We start from the raw sequence: 21,599 nt of genomic DNA, 5'->3' as shown, positions 1-21,599 counted from the left end.
ATTTATGCAGGTATGTGACACATATTAGATGGCAATACTTCAGGCTGTTCCCTGCTCTCCATTCCCAGCTGTCACGCTGCCAGCTATCAGGGAGCCATGGGGGCTACTGCACCTTGTCTCCAAGCCTACGCCCAATCCATTCTAAATCACCGCTATTGTAAAACACACATACACACACCTTGCTAACAAAGGGCAAGCTCTGCATCTGCCAAGGACACAGGTCTAATAAGGGTGAAGTGTGCAGCTATGTGCTGTGTTGTGATTAGCTTTGTCTTCTTTAGGTCAAGAAGGGATTCTTGACAATCACATACAATTACATTATCCCTCGCCATGCAGTATGTTCTTCTCCATGTTTAAACACCGACTGTATTTATTCAACTGAACTTACCCGAATCTCACTATATCGAAAGTGTCTATGATGCTGTCATTTGCTCGTTACATGTCTTTTTTGGCAGATTTCATGGAGAATTTGGAGAACTATTTAAGTTGTACCAGAAACATTCTCAAAGAGCAGGGAAGGTAGTTTCACGGCTTGTATCATGTAAGCCAAAGTCTGTATTTGATACATTTCCAACTTCAAAATAGCTCCAAAGGGAAGGTCATAACACACTGATGAAATGATTCTGTGATCAGTGTGTGCAGATAATAGTCCCACTTTCTTTGTGAACACAGACTTATTTCACCTCGGGTTAGAACTGTTTTTTAGTGGTGTAACAACAAATGCTGCAGTGGAACGTCAATGAGTGAAACAATTTTCAAGTATTTGTTAAACCCACATTTGAATATATGGGCCTGATTCAGGACATCATGATTCAAGACGTCAGCTCAGTGAGCATCTAAATGATTGACCCCACAAGCAGTTATCAGTTATATTCATTAAAATGTCATGAGCAGACAGTGTCATTTGGCAAATAAAATTCCTAAAGTGGTCCACAAAAAAAAAATCACATAGAAACCCATTGTGATGCTTAATATTTCTTTATCTTTTAAGTTTTAGTCACCTTGAATGGCTTCCCTATACAGAGATAATAATTTGCTCCCTAGACTTTGTGAGTTAGCAGTGTTGTCCATTGGCCACTGCCCTCTATATATTGTTACAGTGGCAGGACGGTTATTGTGCCCAGGGTTTATATCACATTCTAATAGAGCAAGGCTATGAGTTAAGGGTGGTAGGCTTTTGCACTGGGGCTGTTAAATCACTGTTCAGATGACTTCATTAGCGGAGCAGGACACATGCTGAGACACTTATCCCTGCACGCACACACGCACACACACACTTTCACCCAGCTACCTTGACGGTGGAGCGTCGGGGTTAGACAGGATGGAGAGTGGATTTATTCAGGTGTGTGTGTCCTTCTTTGTCACCCGTCACTTCAGTTCCCTCAGCATGATGGCTCATCCATCATCCACAGATTGAGCTTTTCAGCAGAAACCAGACTGATTAATGCCACCCCAGGACCCCCAGGGTAGCCCGGCTGACTGGGCTGACCTGGCTTCCTGCTACACCGGCTGTGCGAGTGTGTAGATAGATGGCTTGTGGGTGGACTAACTTTCTTAGGCGGCTTGTTTTCTGACAAAATGAATGGTGGATTGGCTGCCTGTAGCTTGGTGGCTTATTGAGTGGCCCTGAATGTAGTGAAATATGATTGGGATAAGAACCTTCCCTTAAGAAACAGAAAAACAAAATCCCAGGTAAAATTACACTTACGCTAGTAAGCGTCCATGCAAAAGTCCACTTTACTTTCAGTAACTCAAGCATTCTTAGTAAATTGATGACAACATCATGTGTCATCAGAATGCATTACTTGTTTCACTGTACGGTAACAGCAGATCCATTAAAGTTGTGTCAAAGTGGTGAATGCAAACAAACTGTTACTCCCAGTTTGTTGACTGTGACTTTAAATCTTATAGACAGTGTGTAGACAGTACACGGTTTTGTGACATCTCCCCTTCTATAAATTGCAGATCCTCCAGTGCCCTTATTTGTTGCAGCAACTAAGAACTAAGTGAATCAACTGATAACTGAATCATTTGATTTTCATCCAGACCTGGAGCGTCTTCTTTAGTGAACACTAGTATTACAAGGCCTTGTACCTCTATAAACACCAAATGCCACCCTTTATTGCATTCTGAGAAACCAAGTGTGTACTAGAGATACAAATGCCAAGGTGACTTTAACCACTTTGCTTGTGTGTGTCAGTGGTAGGATTGTGTTTGATAAGAAATAGCCAACTATGAGAGATGAGGGTAAATGTGTCAGAGGGCGCCTCCTCCACTCCATCATACATCCAAGGACATTCATGCTTAACCTTTCGAACACCTGTCTGCAGGTAAAGAGCATTGGGCAGAGTATGTGTATTATTCTCATACATGGAATCATTTCATATCATGTTTTTGAAGTTTATTAACTTACTTACACTGTAAATATTGAACACTAATACCATTACAACTGCACTGACCGCTCTTTCCTATTGCCCCTCTAACCCATAGCAATAGCTGTTTTGTGGGGGGAAAAAAGTAAGTCTGTGGCATTCTAGTGCTTGAACAGCTCCTTAAATTGCCACAATAGACGCTTGTGCTTTCAGGAAGTGGGCAAACGCCATCTGTCCCGGGGCGCTGCCATATGGCAGGCCCTTTTTCTCACAGAACAAAATAAAAACAAATATGTCAGAGTGTTCATCTTTCACAGCGGATGCTGATCAACCTGGGTAGATGCTGGATAACAGGACTACTTTATGTGTTAGATAATGAGCAAGTGTGTGCTTTTAGGGGTGTCGGACAAGAGGATTCACTCTATAGGTCCAATTTCATAATGTTAAAAGAATCGTATCAAACTGGAATTGTATTAGAAGTATGTTGCCCAAAATCTATCATTTTTACTCTAATTTAGAATTTAGTTTAAATGCGCTTTTAGCAAGTCCTACTGGGAACACATTGTTTTGTGTAACTGTAGCTTTAATGCTAATGAGTTGTGTTTGTCCACGTCTGTCCCCAACAGTGTGTGACTAAGAAGCGCTGTTTCTTGGTTGCAACCTTGTTAATTCAGTCATTATTTTGATATAAACAATACAATCGTGACTCTGTTGAGTTACATCCCAGTACAACTGACAATAATAAACAAAAAACAAAAGATTACTGCTGTACACTGAACCACACGGCTGCCTGCTGCAGCGCGTCTACACACAATGACAGTCCACAAAGAAGCACATTTTTGGACATTAACCACGTTCTGGGTCACAGGAAGGGACATTCCAGAGGAACGATGTACAAAACGATGGTCAAAACACTGATATGACGAGGGGAGGTTGCGGGAATGTGGAAAAAAAACGGAACTAACCACAGCCACAATACACGTATAACTTCGCAGTAAGCAGCAGTGTTCAATATCCCACTGTACATGATGAGCTTGTTGGGTTTCATGGAGACAGAGATCTCACCATTTCCGAGCCTGGTGATGTCATAATGCAAATAAATTATTAATAATGGTTAATAATGTTTGTAGTGTCATTTGAACCCTGTGACTTAAGCCATAGTCTGCATGGTATCAATCATTTGACTGGAGGATGGTGCTTACCGTTTGAGCAGTTTATTGGCCGAGTGTTGGTTGGTTGCAAAGAGTCTCAAGGTTAACCACAGTGATATTTAATGGCTGCCAGAGAAACAAGAATCCATCATCAGCCTCTCCATTTTTGCGAGGGCAGAAATTCAAAAGACTTGTCACTTTTGAAAATCAGGAGTGTGTGATGTGTCATTGAGGAAGTCTTTCTTGTCTCCTCCATCCCCTTCTGTGTGTCCTCTTCACTGACTGACAGCTCAGGATGGGAGTTTGTGTTGGTGGAGACAGAATACATGCATTGTCCTCTCACTTATACATGAAGTGTTTTGTCTTCACTATCCCTGGACAAGACTGTCACATTGAGGTTGTCATTTAATGTAAGCAGGTGGCACATACAAAAGTGGTGCACACTTGTACATCTTGTACACACATGTATGCAAATGTCTTCGAATGTTTCCGTCTTATATTTCAGTGCCATATTTGGAGGTTTGCTTCAAAGGCGAATGCCTGGGATAAGGCCATGCCCCCTCTTCAAACTGTACAGACAATCTGAGAGGCTCATTAATCATAGGGCCAGTCACAGATGTGATGGCTTCCACACAAACCACCAGCAGACTGTGAAAGTCACATCCAGCAGAGTCAACTGTCAGCCAGGCAGGCAGAGGCCACACCTTCTCCCCCATCAACTACCACCCCCAACGCTACTCACCGTCTGCCGTTTCTCTTTGTCATATTTATTTCTCAACCTCTTCTTACCTTCAGGCCTCAGTAGGATGCTTTGTGAAATATTTGTCTCCAACCTGGTAAAAACGAGCTGGAGGGTCAAAGCAAATCTGTCTTCTCAGAGAGTGGTCATGGTCAAACCATTATGGAAGCATGAGGCATTTATCATGAGGGTTCACCATGGTATTTTCCGTGGTCCCTTTGTGGTACTGGACAAAATCTTTTAGGTTGTGTTCACATTTGTAAAGTTCAGTAAAGATTAAGCAATGCTACATGCAATGATGCAATGCAATGATACAATTGCTCTGCTGATGCAGTTTGTTTAGTCAAGTGTGTACCAGTCCCTGGTACTGATTGAAAGTGCTGTTGTGTAAATGTGTTTTACACATTGATTGAATCCATTGCACAACTTCAGGGGCTGTCGAGTTTAGCGGCTCACTGTAATTCTATGGATGTCTCGGCACACTAAAGTTATTTAATTCATTAATTAGATTTGACATAGGTATTTGTGGAGTCTTTAAAGAAAAAAAAATCCAATCTATTTCTAGCCACCCCTTGTTCTAACCATTGCATTCCTTCCATCTGCACTCCTTTGGGGATTGCAGTAGTTACATGAAATATCACTGTTCCCTGGCAGAGTTGTAAGTGCAGTGTGATTATACCAAGCAGCAAACCTCTCAGCAGGATTGCCTGTCATGTGTGTAAAGTCAATCGCTGTAAATATTGGAATTTTCAGAGACTTTTCACAGCATAAACAAGCCACCTCTGGGGCAATTCGACTTCCATGTGTGGATGGATGAATTTCTGCAGAGAGGAAGAGCCAAATGAAAATGCCATTTAATCTACTACAAAGCCCTCAAAGGATGAATAGAGATGCCGGATGGAACAGGGTACAAGACAAAGCTCAACAGTTCCTGATTAAAAATGGCAAGTCCCAAGACTCCTGAAATGCACTCAGGGGGTTGGAATTATAAAGATAAAGACAGTATTCTACACAGTACAACAAACTATGTGGCTCTCTCGAGTGATTGTGGTGGAGAGAATCTATCTTGCTTGAATTTTGAAGTACACACTCACCACATATGGATCCCCAAATCTTGCCCATCGTTTTGCAAGTAGACAGCACGCACTTGGAAGTACAAGTACAACTGGGACCGCCGCATACGCAAATACAATACAGACAGACTGCTGTAGCATTCACACCAGATATGATTTTGACCACACCTGTCATTCATGATTAAAGAATAATAACAATAACTTTGGGATGCTGAATCAGCAGCTTTCGATAGTGAACACAATTTTTTGAAAATATTACTTTAACAATATTAAGAAACGTGACTGATTGATCTATTAAACAATTATTATGCTGATTTGAATGTAAAATAATACATTGCTTTGATGACATTGCCAACTTTGTGACATGTTTTCCCTTGCTACAGATTATTATATGCGCAGAGGAACATATTCATCATAAAAAGCCTTTTCTTAATGTACGCATATAACCTGATGGCAATGAAAAGACAGCTTTACATTTCGGGTACTGTATGTTTTCTTGCACAATTTTTTGGGAAAACAGTGTTTTATTGGTGTTGTATGTTACATACAGTGCTTAGCTGTGATTGTGAAGCAACAATGTACTGTATACAGTCGTCCCTTGCTATTTCATTTAGAAGTGCTCCCTCACTCTATCATGGTTTTTCAGAAATTAATTAATAATTGACCACTTTTGTGGTTGAGTATGTCTTGTTAGTAAAGAAAACAAAAAAGAGAAACAAGTTATTTGTAATATTCTGGTTAGTAAAGTAATTAGGTTACCTTTACCATGTATGTAGACAGCCATTGCTCGTCTGACACAACATACAACGTTCTCCTCCCATTCTCTGTGGAAGTGGTAAGGTTTAGGCTTCTTACTCTGTCCTTCTTTCCTACTATGTTTTATTTGAAACACTTTAGTATAGTTTAGTATAAGTAGTCTTTTATGTCCCTGCAGTGATCTCATAGCCTGCGCTCTACAGTTGCTCAATGTGTTGTAAACGAACAATAATAGGAGTGTAAAGGTGACTATAGGGGTGTTATTTCATATCCATAGGGGTCTAATAATGGTAAAAATTAGTTTGAAAGTGATAAATGGGATTTCTATGCCCATAAAAATGAAAAACTATGAAAAAAATCAATTTATTAATATTTAATTCTACTTTGCGGGAATTCATTTGTGGCACTCCGGTCTGGAACAATAAATAAAAAAGATAATCGAGAGACAATTGCAAGAAATATTGTGTGTAACACACTGTTTTTGTTGAACACACTTGTGAGACAATGTTCATGTTACTAAAGTATAATTGTGTTGGAATATACTGCAAAACTTGTCACGATTCCATTTATTATAGCATTATTATTATTATTCTATTTTTACAGCATAGGCATGTAGCTATTTCATCTCAACCAAAAGACACACACAGAGTGATACAATATTTAGAGATTGCGATTGTGGTTACTGGTCTCGGTCTTGACAGTGAGCTTCTTTATCCTCTTTCCTTTTGCAGTTTGATATAGAGTCAGCTACTGTGTAGCCCTTTTACTGAGTGTGGGTGTGCATGTGTAAGGCCATGTGATGGCGAGAGCCTGTTTTGGTGGTACATTATGAAGTTGTATAATTTTGTCAGGCACATTAGTCTGCTGGTAGTGCCCAGGCTGGCCCTGGCCAATCATAGCACTCTGCTCAGTTTCCCGATTTGCATGCGGTCCAGGAAGAGATAATTAGAGGGATCTCTGCCTGTCACTGTTAATCTGGGACTTAGTGAAGAGCTGTGACGCTGACATGCTGATGGACTGACACGCTTGTCTACTCACACACACTCATATTTGACACAATCCCCATAGCTCCTATACACACTGTGTCTAACTTATTTAACATTTTGACCTAAGACCAATGCAATTATGATGTGAAAATTCTTTTGTCTCTAATACCACATTATACATTAGAGGCTCCCTGCAGTCATATGTGAACTAAAGCATGTTGACTCAGGCTGTTTACATCCTTTGTACTATGCTGTTGACACAGGTTTTAGATTGATTGTGTGCTTGTTGATTCCCAAACAGGCAGAATGCTCGGTAAGCCTCTTGAACAAGCCCAGCTGTCAGCCCAGCACTCATATACACACATCCCAGCAAACATGTTCATGTGCTCATGCACTGGCACAAAGCAACAACACACTCGCGCAGTGCTGATTGGCAGCCTTCCGGTTTTCTCATAATTTCGACTGATGGTACAATCAATCTCGCCTGTGGTGATATGGGGCTGCTAATGCGTTGACTATTAATAAAAATATATCATAATTAACATTCATCATTATTGATTAGGTTTAACAGCAAACAAGTGACGCATACTATACAGTATGTGAGCATGTTGCCAAGTGTTACCTCCAACTGCACATGTACAATGTTTAAATACTGACTTTTCTGTAAATCCTGTATGAGTCAATGATACAACCTATGTAAGGTACCTTGTCTTTGGAAAGCCAATTTTTTCATCCAAATGACAGCATGTCCTTTTTTTGCACCTTGTGGGACTGTTTAATGGTGCACATGGAGAGAGAGATAGGTGACCTCAGCTGTCCCACTCTGTGACCCTGTGTCGCCACTGATGGCTCGTAATCGTTGACACTTGACTTAAGGGGCTTTTTAAGTGGCCGGAGTGTCTGAGGACCTGGATTTGTATTCTAATGTGGCCATCTTTACACTGGAAGAACTCTTCTTTTGTTCACAAGCTCCCTCTACACTTGTTTTCACTTTTTCTTCCGCCTCCGCCTTTATCATCCTTTCGCTTGTGTCTAACACACATGCAATCACATGCTGACACTCAGACCTACTCAGAGCCCCCTTTTTCCCCCTGAAGTGAAATAGCTTGTGCTGCTGTTGCCATTACAGGTAAGCACATGGGTGCACTTGTCTTGACACCTCTCTTGACAAATACATAGACAGCCAAAAACTGCAGCTTGAATCAACCTCTTTTTATGTTGTACACTTCTCACCTTAGCATGCCCCTTCTTTCGAATGTCAATAGAAAATACCAACCCCCTTTTTTGTTTCTTTCTTTACCTCATGGAGAATTGCATACATTTTATTTTATTTTTTTCAGGCCTTTTTTTTTCAGACAACACTAAATATAAGACCCGCTTTGGGAATAATAAATATTGTAATTTTTTTGGTGTGTTTTGTTTTTAAAGACTAAATTCAATATTATTCAATCTTGGTGATATCATGTTTTAGTCATCATATTTCTAAGCTGCTCAACAGTCACTGTCTACCTGATTGACAATGTATTTACAAAAATTGCCAAGCTTTGAGTCACTTTTTTTGTCAGGGTTACATCCCTCCGGGTCACACACTTATACTATGTGTGTGGTTGACAGAAAGAAAAGCTCTAAAACAGCTCTTGTTTGGGATCACCTGTTCATTTGCATGTCTCCATAATATCAATCTATATAAAATACTGCATGTCTAATATCCATCCATTTTCTATACCGCTTATCCTCACGAGGGTCGTGGGCATGCTGGAGCTTATCCCAGCTGTCTTCGGACGAGAGGCGGGTTACACCCTATGATACACACACAGTTTGTTGTGTTGTAAGTTATTTTTCACAGAAGACAAAAAATTGTATGGGTCAGAATAAAATGAAACCTCATGGCTGACGCTTGTAATTCTGTTACTAAGGTAAATTAGATTTCCAGGAATACATTTATTTCCTATTACTTCTTTTGTGTCATTTTTTGTAAAGACTTTAAAGAATGGCATGATTGATTACATTTTCCACCAGAGACATTTCCTTTTTTGATAGATTTACTTTCATGCATGACCTGTCTATGTTGGGAGCATCTTTTTGTAGATGTTGTCTGTCTCCCATGACATTATGGAAACTGCTGTACCCTTTGCAGAAAAACACAGTGGTATTGTTTGACATTATGTCAATCTTAAAGAATGCAACTGACAATCATAGGTAAGGATCATTGGGATCATTGCTACCTACCCATTCTGTGCATATTACATGGACCAATGAAAAAAGACTGGATGTTGGAGTTTCTACCGTCCCTCTAGCTCTTCCTCTCAAGGTCAGTCTTTACTGCTACTCTCTCACTCTCGCCATACAATACTTTAAAACAGGTAGCCAAGTATAGTTCAAGCTGACAGCGACTTCAACATCCCCTCATCCATAAGTTCAATGTATTTCATTTCCCACCCCCTCATTTTGTTGCCACGGTCTAACATACGTCCCCATCCTTGGATGCACTGAGGGAAAATGTTGGGTCAATGAAGATATTTCTCTGTTGGAGGGGATGCAACGCTCCTTCAAGAGCTGTTGTTGTGATAATCATATGGATGATGGTTAAGCCTGCAGCAATCAGAGAACCTGAGGACATGGAACAAATGTTCAATATTGAGGGTTGTTGGGCGAAGGTACTATCACTCCTTGGCTTCAAATTACACTTTTTGCTACTCAAAAATATAAGAACATCACTACCAATTACTATATATATCCGATAGTAGTTTCAGAGAACATATTCTACATTAAAAAAAAAATTATATTCTTAAAAATTCTGTAGTATGTATGTACACATACACACATTCTCAGAGAAGCAACAATTAGCGGTCAACATTACCTTAAAACTGCATGAAGTCATGAGGTCAGCCATGGGATGTCTGACATGGGGGAAGTTTAGAAGAGATACGTTTGAGGCTACGAGTGTCACGGTGTGTCAAGGGTTGGGCCCCAGATGCAGAGGAAGGCAACAAGAGGTGCAGTCTTCCAGTCTTTAAAAAAAAAAAATCCAAGGCAACTTCCAAGAGGGCAACACAACGTGGTGGCTTGGTAAAAAAGGAGACTGACAAAATAATCTCACCACTGGGCACTGCCAGGGAACACAATAACTAGCGTACAGCAGGATGCTGGCTGGATGGCTAGGGAGAGCTGGCTTGACCTAAGCACCAGAGGGCTAGCAGGTTTCTGCAACGAGGAAGCAGCGACTCCGGCTGCAAGCGAAGAGATACGAGCGGCCTTAAGTGGGCAGTAGAATCGATGCGCTTCAGGTGTGCCCAGTCCTCCCGCCTCGAGCCCGCTCAACGACATCTGGAAAACACGTAAAACACAAACCAGGAGAAGGCAGGGACTAGCAACATGGCGGCAGGAGCAGAACTGTGACAACTCGTAAGGCAGTAAGTAACTTGCAAGGTAGTGGCTGCCTCGAGTCCCTGCAGCATAAGGATTGTACAATGTGCAATATTGCGGAAATTCATTAATCGCGGTCGGGTCTGAACCAATTAATGACTACGTATAAAATTTTCCAATTCCATAGAGTTGGCATAAACCACTGCTGAGTTTTCATTGGTTGATCAGATTGATAATTTCTGTAAAAAAAAACAAAAAACATAAACACGCATCGCTATGTTGGCTAACCTGTTGCTGCTCTGCCTTAGCTCCGAATGGGTCTTTTTTATAGAATTTCTCCTTCTACTGATGTGCTGCTCAAGGCGACACCAGAGTAGTTTCTGGGACTACTGATGTACGAAGTGTTATTGTTGTTGTTGCTATAGTGTGCGTACCATAGAGCATTTTACAAAGGGATCAGGCCCGGGGGTGTTGATGCATCACTGCAGTGGAGCAGAGAAGAGGGTAGAGGCGAGCAAGTTCACAGCAGAGGTAGCAAACAGCTTCACTTGGCTGTACATTGCACTGTTACCACCATATTTATTTATTTAATTTCATAGGGAGGGGCAAATCTGTGTTCAGTGGCGTTTGCTATCAGTGACAGGAAACCTCAAGCCATGACACGACAAATCAAGCTGTCAAAGTGGTCTGACAGCTGGGTCCCGAGGCAGACATCCCTCGCTTGCACAGTTTGTTATGAGCGTAGTTAAATCTCACAAGCGAAAAGGAAGAACATTGGGGTGAAAAAGAAGTACAGAAGATGAAGGCAAGAAAATTGTTGCTTGTTGCTTGTGTCATGGCTGTCCATGATGGAATGAATTCTGACTGTGTGGAGGGATTAAGAAACAATGGTTCAAGTCAATGGGATCTTCGCCTGGTTTCCTCACCCTCAGCTCAGCGACTAATTAGCACTTTCAGCAGAAGTGTATGATCTCATTAATGTGATTTCTGCTTATGTAATGCATATACGCATGGCTTTATACAAACATGCATGCTTACATTTTGCAGCATTGTTATGTACATAAAGCGGGTAATGTATTGATTAATGCTGTCTTAATACAATTTGAGCTATTATTCCATTGTCTATTGGTATGGTTCTTTCAGATTAGCTCTTTTGTAGAAATCAAAACACCACAGTCACTCACATTAGTAACACTTGCCCAAAAGAATGATAAGGTTTATTTCAATGATTTGTGGCATCATTCTGAGGTATTTTAGCATTTTGCAACATGATATAGGTTTATCCGACTTTACAGTTTACCCCATATGTCACTACAATGTGTCATTGTGTTGATTGGTCAACAGTACGGTATGGTCGTTGCTCTGAACTACTACCTCATTACATACATTTGTGTCATGTTTTAAAGGAATACTGCACTTTTTCGGGGGTAATTTTGTCCATCATCTACAATCCTTATGTGAGGCATGAGCACATATCTGTTTTTCTTTGTTCTAAATGTATAAAAAAAAGCCAAAAAAGGCAGGTAATTAATGCATTTAATGGGACACTTTTTGTTTCATATACATGCTGTGATGTACTAACAGGCACATTTGTGATAACATGTAATATGTACAGTGTTTTGTGGTATTTTATCGTAACTTCCTTGCTGCAGGAGCATTGATACACAATGTGACACCTGGTGTGAACTTTTCCAAACTCAAAAACACATCAGCAGTCAAGACAGCTCCAATATGTTGCATTACCTTTCGGAAGTGGCTTGAGGCATCAGCGCTGCGGGCACATGTGTGGGCAAGCTGGTTGCTAGCCATTGTGGTGTGGGGAGGTGTCACAACACCAGTAAAGTTAATTAAAAAGTAATGTTAATTACAATAATAATAATAACAATGTTGCTGTAGCTTTATTAATATGTTTTTTTTTTCAAGTGCTCTCCTTGCATGCATTTTTAGCTGCCTCTGTTTTTATATCCACAGACCACACAGAAAAGAGGGGTGACAGACGTGTGTTTACGTCTCATATAAGGATTGTGGATGCTGACCAAAATAAAAAAAAAACTCCAGTTTCCCTGTAAAAGGCCGAAATATCATTTTTTCCAACATAATTGCCCAGTCTGTTTGTATAGTGCATACAATTCACATCAGCTAATTAGTATCCACACATAGAGATTTGGGGGAAGGGAGAGAGGAACAAGAAGAAAAAAAAAAAAAAGAGTGTGAGAAGCAGGGAGAGGGTAAGGGCGGATAATTAGACAGAATTAAGCCATCTCTCTAATCTAGCCCCTGAAAGAAAAGGGAGAGGGAGATGGAATAGAGGGGGTGCTGGGGGTGAGGTCTTCACATTCAACCCTCTCTCTCTCTCCTGCTCCCTTCTCTCCCTGTCTGGCAGAGGATGTGAATGTGTGGGAAAAGAGGGGCCTGGTGCCTGAGCCTGGGCAGAATGGATCAGCTTGGGATTCGGAGGTTAGAGAAGTGTCCCATTGTCATGATGTCACTGCAACTCAAGAAGGCTGACCTCTGACTCCTATGGATCCATGGTATCCCAATGTAACCCTCCAACCCCACAACACCATACCAATGCGAGAGTACCAGATTGCCGCTGTGTGCCCACTAGGGGGTATCCAAGTCTTTTGCTGTGGAAATCGGCTCGTTTTTCGGCTTTACGGCGCTTTACTCCTCAGTGAATTTACCGACTATTCCGTTGGTCTGTTCCGCTCCATCCTGCTCCTGCCCTCCCCCCTCTTTCTGTGGCTGTCTTCGACACACATGGCATCGGCATGCCCATGAATATAGTGAGTGCCGCCAGATGTCGCAAATACATCATGTGAGGGATATGGTGCTGATGGGAAAAAGTCAAGGCACGTACAAATGGGGGGATGTGAGCGGAGTGAAGCTCTCTGAGTGTGTATATGTGCTTGTGTGTATGTGTGTGTGTCAGCGTATGCCTGCATTCATTTGTGCATGTCTCTGTTTTCCAGTCTGTGTGTGTGTGTGTCTCCTGTGTGCAGACGCATGTGTGGAGGTCACAGCAGGTCAGCATATTGTCCCTCAGATGTTTGATATTTTATGTATAAGAGGGTGGCCAGAATGAGAGGATGAGCACATTCCTGACAGAGGCATCTCTCCGCCAACAATTCGCCACATCAGCAATGTCGAGCCCAACGTCACATCAACAATGGACAGGAGCTGCATTTAGACACACACTAGGATGATCGGTGTGGGATATAGTATCTATAGTTGACCAGGACTGTATAGGGGCTCAGTGCCAATGCACTACAATGGCGACGATCATGAAGAATACATGTATACATGTAAAATGTATCTTTGATTTTTTTTTTATTTAGAAAGAGTTTAACGCATAACAAATAGTGGACAGCTGGGATAGGCTCCAGCATACCCACAACACTAGGGAGACATAGAAAATGGATGGATGACAATCAGTTCCAGTTGATTGAATGATCCCATTCTTTTTTTTAATTATTTTGTCAACTAACTGTATAATTAGGCTGAGTGGTTCGCGCGCAGGCCACACAGCAAGGAGACCCGAGTTCAATTCCACCCTCGGCCATCTCTGTGTGGAGTTTGCATATTCTCCCCGTACATGCATGGGTTTTCTCCGTGTACTCTGGTTTCCTCCCACATTGCAAAAACATGCTAGGTTAATTGGCGACTCCAAATTGTCCATAGGTATGAATGTGAGTGTGAATGGTTGTTTGTCTATATGTGCCCTGTGATTGGCTAGCGACCAGTCCTAGGGTCTATCCCGCCTCTCGCCCGAAGACAGCTGGGATAGGCTCCAGCACCCCCTGCGACCCTCGTGAGGACAAGTGGTAGAAAATGAATTAATTAATAAATTAATCAACTGTATAATTATATTTCCTTTTTATATGGACATTATTACATTGTTTTGTTTCCTTTCACCATCACTAAAAATAATCTGTGTGTGATGTCCCAAGGTTTTGCTAAATAAGCTAAGATCCCTTGTGATGTCATGTTTGATAATGCTTCAAGCAATTGATTTTTCTCCTGACTTTAGAAGCATTTTCGGGGCTGTACAGTGTGAGTATTTCACTTGCACATGCGCCTAGAAATAAACTGTGCGAGTGGAAAAAATACACTTATTTAAAAATACTGTATTTTGCTGCTGAAATAAGTCCATACAAAGTGAATTATCGTTGAAAAATGTTTTTTTTTTGCATCTGAATAGAAATCTACAAGTGTTCTACAACTTTTCTTTCTTCACCTCGACAACTCTCATGTTGACGCTCGATGACGAGAGTGCAGCTACATTGGCTAACATAGAGCTAACAAGCTCTATGTGTTCAAATGAACACTGGAGCGTTGCAGGAAACATGACTTCTCTCTGTGATGTAAATGCTGTCCCACTCATGCGGTAAAAATACTTTTTTTTAATGCATCATAACTCTAATCCGAATTCCCATGCTGTGTGCATTAAAAAAGTTCATTAAAAAGCAAGGAAGTTTTTCTTTCGTGCCTCCACAAGCCCGGTGTGTGTGCACCACTTTGTAAACCTCTGCCTGAAAACGCAACATATCCACAACTTCCTGTGAAATATGTAAACCAGGGACATCCAAAGTGTGGCCCGCTGTCCATTTGTGGACTGCATTTTTCGTGGGCCCGCGAGTGGCACACAAACACAATATAAAACAAAAAATGGCAAACTAAAACAAAAAAAGAAACAAAGTAACAATAAAAAGCTGTTGCCCAAACCTTTCGCAAAATGTACGAGAGACACGTGCCGAATGTGTAGCTTAGTACATGTGTATACAGGATGTACTATGCAAGGCTATGAATGATACATTGATTTTTGTGGACCGCAGTCCCAGGGAGATGTAGGCCTTATGATGGCACCATGTTTATATGTACGAGTGCACGTATGTTACTGTGGACTTTCTTTGAGTTTAATAGCAAAATTATGTTATTTAAGAATTTTTACATTGTTCCTACTGATTTTTTTTTCATTTAGGAGCGCCTGTGCTCTTAGTGAGACAGCTAGGTGGACAGCCCTGAATTTTCCTGAAAATATTGGTCACATTCCAAATTGTACCAGTTGCATTCGACTGTATTTTGATGTGTTCTGTGCTAAGCTGCGTGCAGTCCAGTTGTCATTGGTATTTTTCACCAGGTGTAGTGACATTATTTAATGAACATATAACTGACTTTTGATCAGTCTAGTATGAAGTCTGCCTTTTTCCCTAGCTCAGCATGGATAGGCTCCAGCCAGAATATATGGATGGTAGAGATGCATGGCAAATGCAACATAATAAAACACCACTCTGACTTTGGCCCAATTGAAATCAATTGAAAGGTTGCTATGCCAGATAGACTTTGCATTTTCACAGTTAAAGATGCATATGTGTGTCCACAGGGGCCAGTCTGAAGCGAAGGGGGGGTGGCTTTCTCAGATCAGACAGTGTCATGGAGGAGATTCCCCCAGAGAGGAGTGATCCCAATAGAACAGTGCTCCTCTTTCCCTCCTCCAGGGGGGAAGTTTACCGCCAGCTTGCTTTTGTAGTCGGCCTCAAAAGATTTGCAGCAGTCAGCAATAAAAGGCACAGATCTAAGGAGATGCCTCCAACTGAAATACCTACAGAAGAAGAAGGAGAGCAGGAATAAAAATAAAGAGGTGCAATGAGCGGGAGGTAGGCTGATAGAACCATTAAAAATACGTTAATACTTCCTCTTTATATTTGCTTTGTGGCCCAACAACAACACATTCAGCTATATCACATTGCTCTCTTTGTTTTTCATGTCATCTTTTTTGGGGATTGACATTTTGTATCCTCTTTTCTTGGGGGTTTTCTCTAGTCTGGGCAAACACGGAACAAAGGCTGGTTACCAGCGTGGTGGTATGTTCACAACGTCAAGCTCTGACTGTGTTGTGTTTTGGGTCAGGGCAGGATCCTTGACATGTTTCCTCTGCATCGCTTTCTCTCCACTCCGGACTATCAGCTCATCTACTCCACCCGCTGGTCTCTGGGAAAAGATTAATTATTCAACTTGCAGCCTCAATTAAAAGCTGACATTGGCAGTTGAAGTAACCTTTTTAGAGTAGAATATCTATCATTAAGGCAGATGCTCCGGCTGTGTTTAGATGTGGAGCTTATTGGATTCCTCCAGCGGCCCCTTTATCACATTTATTGTTGTTTACTACCAAGTGATTAGCTGAACTGTAGGCTCTTGTTGTTACCTCTGCCAAGTACATTTTACCGAGACAGATTTCCACAGAATATCAGTTCTGCTCAACTTATATATACTTACTAATATAAGTATATATTATATATAGCATATATATATATATAGTAATATAATATAATATGTTATATATACTAATATACTTGTAATCTAAGTAGTTCTTGCACCTGCTTCAGCAATTCAAGTAGATAACTTATGAATGCTACCAGCTGGCCACCCGTTGGTAAAGCTCGTTGGTAGCAAATAGCAAAAGTAAAAATACATACTGTGTGAGGGTTTTTTTTGCATTTTATTGTGGTTTTATAGGAGTGCTGAGCTGTACCTTTCAACAGAAAAATGTGAGTTAAGCTTGGGGAAGATGGCGGGGGGGCATTAGGTAAGGGGTGAACCCTTTTTTTGCCTTAATTTGTCAGATAATTTATGCATTAATCTTAAAGACATAATTCAAGAATATAAACAGGAAGTGTGTGCCCATGAATGTATTCAATTGGGTGCGGATCCAAACCGGCAATCCCCTACTGCTTAGTGCCATTAGTGTCAAAAACTACTTTTGGTAGAAAATTCCTTACAATATCCTCATTTTTTTCTGCACTGAGGAGTCGTTCATGTATCTTATTGTGTTATTCACTGACAAAGATTGAGAAATGTAGTGGTTTGTGATTCTTTTTGAGAGCATTTTACATGAAACACTTGAAAAATTGTCATTCTGACCTGCAATCACTATTTACTTGCAAATGGTTTTCGTTTTTTGTCATCTTGATCCAATTTCCCATTCTATTGCTGAACAGAATGCAATTGAAGAGCAAAATAATTAATATATTATTATTTCAACTTAGTGCATGATTTGGGTTTTTTTTTCGCTCAGTGTATCCTTACCCCGGTTTGTCTACAGATACATTAGCTGTACAGTACTGAATTGTATCTCTGAACACAATGTAACACAACAAGAAGCCTTGCAGCGCTTGCATGATCCTTCAAGCCCCCTCCCCAGTTCTCTCCCCCATTTCGCTTTTCTTCCACCAAAGAAGGTGTCGCCTTTGTCACCAAGGAGCATGTAGACCTCACAAAGCGAGGGAAGATGTCATAACAAACAAAAACAGCATAATAAACCCCCCAAAATCTAATCAGGACCCATTGATTCGTGCTCTGAATGGAGACTGAGTGCCTTATCCAATATAACCATAGACGACATGACAGGGGTCTTAACAATTGAGTTGTGTAGTTCCCATCATCATCCTCATCATCATCATCATTCTGTTCTCACCTGTAGGGTAAGCTCTTTCATGAAAAGATGATCCAATCATCACTCAACTGCAACATTTTAGGTCATTTTAGGTATCTAATTCATTTGTGTACCTCAATTATTGATTTTATTCCTCTCAAAGATTTGATGTGCAGACCACCTTTTCCTTTTGAGGATTCACCATAATTGGTCTGCTTTGTGAATAGTGACAAATTTGACAGAATAAAATACGTTTATCAGCCGTAGCATTTGGTACAGCTGTGTGAATGTAATAGCATTCAATACAAGAGTCATTTGGAACAGAAATAGTAATGATGGAGATTAATTGACACTGTCTTCATTTAACTGTTATGGTAGGTGTACTTATGCAGAAACTATGCAAATGAGAGTCTCAACTGACCCTCCCTGAATAAACAAAGCTTGAATTAATGAATGATTGAAATTTTAAAATATGGAGCTTTTCTAATGTAATTCTGTTTAAGTGTATTTTTCTTGTCTTTAATGATTGTTGTTTTGTCATCCTACCAAACCTTCACCACAACAACACACACGCACACACACACAAAATAAAACAATCACATTAACAATCTAACACTATTAACTCTCATGGGATTCAGTGACATTTGAAACACAATTATTTAATCTATAATATGTGCATTGTGGCTTTTTTTCCTAACAAAAAAATCTAATACCCAATATAATGCTACAACTTGGCTCTTATTATTTGTAATAATACTTTGGCATTATAGGACGGAGGTATTGATTTTGGAAGCCAATGCATTTATTGTGGAAGTAAATGTTATTATTTTAATATTGGACTCATGCTAATTTAATAGAGCGTAACATAAACATCGGGGTGAGAGCCGCAGGGTTCTTTCTATCTCGCACACATCCACCTTCACTCTGTACTGAGATGGATGCAATATACAGTCTTCCAAGACCAGCCATGGCTACTCTTGGGTATAAAAAATGGTCATATAGCTGTATGTTTTGGTTATTCATTTATTTTACGGCAATTTATAAGACATTTCAAGCTAAATCTATTGCTTGGTAATTATTTTCTGTATCAACAGGTTTTATGCAAATAATAAATTGGATGGGGAATATGCACACGGTTTAAATACCAAAAGTAGGGAAATGTGTAAAATGCTACAAAGCTCATCCATTTCCATATACTTTTGTGACTAGGATCACTTTGCACTTTGCATTATATTTACTAGTGGTGTCTTAGAATCATTGACTATGTAGCGATTCGGAGGAGTCAAGATTTTACTTTTCTGACTACATGGATGCCCACGACTGCTGCTGAGCATGCATTCCTATGTAGACTTTCTTTTTTAATTCAAAATCAGCATAATTTATGTTAATAAAGAATTAAAAAAAATGATGTGCCCTGTGATTGGCTGGCGACCAGTCCAGGGTGTACCCCACCTCTCGCCCAAAGACAGCTGGGATAGGCTCCAGCACGGCCACGACCCTAGTGAGGATAAACGGTAGAAAATAAATGAATGAATGAAATGAAGTTGCAATCTGAAAGTTTTGGCATGTTGTTGTTTTTCAAGCCGTGATGTTTAATGTCTAACGAATAAGATTCCCGGTTGTCTATGAACATAAGAACATATGAACATAAGACATAAGATATTCTTATTCCTGAGGTTCATTTTTTACAGCACGGTCACTCCGTCATTGTCCCTCACTTCCTGCTCTCATCATCTTGGTGCTACGTATTAATATTTAATCCAATATTGAAAAATTCAAGCAGGTGTACCATCAGCAGGGCTACCTCAGCTGTTCAACATCGCTAAGTAGGATCATACTGAGAGGATATTGGTCATTGTAGTCAAATGGAACTGTGTTCAACCACTGGATGACATCCGGCTTCAACAAGTGTCCTAGAGACACAGCGATATCCACATCTTGGTCTTGTTGAAGCAGTTTGTCCTAACATTCATGAAATAAAATAAAACATTTGGGTTTGTAATAGCCCTTTAGTTCTGAATCAGTATTGGAGCAGCCAAACAATAATATAAACACAGCACTTTTGTTTTGCTCTCATTTTAGCTCTCATTTAGATCTCAAAGGCTCTAAAGTGTCTATATCTGGTCTATATCTTTCATATCGTTCACTACTGTGTCTAAATCTATGCTAGTGAGTATTAATAATTCATGCACATCACAGGTGTGGCATATGAAAATGCTGATTATGACACAGGTGTGCCTTAGGTTGGCCACAATAAAAGGCCACCCCACAATTTGCAGTTGAACTATTTGCCTGAAATAACGTATATGCCTATCCAAAACATGGACAGGAATTTCGGTGTGTATAAAGTACTCAGCATTTAGCATAGCATGTTGAAATATGCATGGTTGGAGTACACAATATGTATGCTGAATGAACTCCACCAACATTGTCAACAAGTATGATGGAAGCAGAAGATTTCCTGTTTCAAAAAGGGCTTTCTAAAGGGCTTAATTAGGGGAATTGGGTTGAAATGTAAGCAACAATGTCATTTATTAATATGGTAAAGACACTGAGCATTGAGTTTGAATCGAATCAAAACGTGTGTGCCATTCAAGCTAGTTGTGTCCATCTGCACTCTTTTCGCCTTAAATGCTGTTCAATTCAACATTCCTCACTTTTCTTAATAGACTGGGAGACCCTGGCCTCTCGGTTGTTACCATGGCAACTGACCTATTTGCCTGCCGCATGTGAGCCAAGGAGCTTATGACACACTGAGACCGGGGGTCATGCAGATAGACAGATTTAGTCATTAGATATAGAGAAGTCCTACTCTTTGCCAGCATCTTTGATTCTGTCTTTAACTGCATGTGGCCAGTTGTCCCCACATATGCCATGGCGCTAAAATTAAACTAGCGGGCAAACAATGTTTTTGGTCTATGCGTCATCCCTCCCCACCATTTCCTGTATTTATTTCCCTATACTGTCCCCATGACTCATCATGTGTGAATACATAGTTAGCATAGCACTAACTGTGGTAGTCAGGTCTTTTATTTTGAAGGACTGACTAAGATCTATTGTACCGATGTTGGACGAGTGTAGCTGAGCAGACCGGAAACTGTGCTAATCTGGCAAAACCGGAGAGAATGTTGTTTTTTTTTTGTTTGTTTTTTTAAATAAAAGTTAAAATGGTGGAAAATATTAAAGTGTGAGGGCACCGGGAAAGAAGGGCAAAATATAATGGTATCCCAATGAAAACAGGGCAGTTGACAAGTATGGCACATACACGTGCACACATGAATGCACCACAAGAGGTGTCCCATTGCCACCTTGCCTTATGTCCAGCAGTGACACTTGGATGACACCAGCAACAGGATTATAAGAGCTTATGTCTTAGCATTTTCTCTGGGCGTGTGCAAGAGAGCACACGTTAGAACAATAATGCACACACAAGTCATAAGATTGAGTGGAGGAAGCCAGACACAAGAGTGTGAATGCCAATTATGTCCTAAATTATTTGATTTCTTAATACAGAACGTGACTAAATTTCAGGTTTAGGTCATTTATAATCTAATTAAACATGTATTTAATCACAATCAGAACTGCTTCAATTCTGTGCAAAGGTTTTATGGCCACCGTTAGAGTTGTTGTTTCAGCAATTAAAACATCAGTAGCGACTGTGGAGAGCTTTTACAGCATGTCTATATTGGACAAGTCCTGCAAAAACACAGTTTTGTTTGTTTGG

The 21,599-nt window shown here is 40.4% G+C and overlaps 1 protein-coding gene across 3 annotated transcripts in view; it reads left to right on the top strand.

Annotated features, from left to right (window-relative positions):
- The window catches only part of kiaa0825 (KIAA0825 ortholog), a 109,275-nt gene that overhangs the window by 44,733 nt on the left and 42,943 nt on the right, over positions 1–21,599 (top strand). The gene's annotated exons all lie outside the window — the stretch shown is intronic.

The sequence above is a fragment of the Doryrhamphus excisus genome, chromosome 4 (assembly GCF_030265055.1).
Source record: "Doryrhamphus excisus isolate RoL2022-K1 chromosome 4, RoL_Dexc_1.0, whole genome shotgun sequence".
Lineage (NCBI taxonomy): Eukaryota > Metazoa > Chordata > Actinopteri > Syngnathiformes > Syngnathidae > Doryrhamphus > Doryrhamphus excisus.
This window is presented reverse-complemented; position numbering and strand designations above follow the sequence as displayed.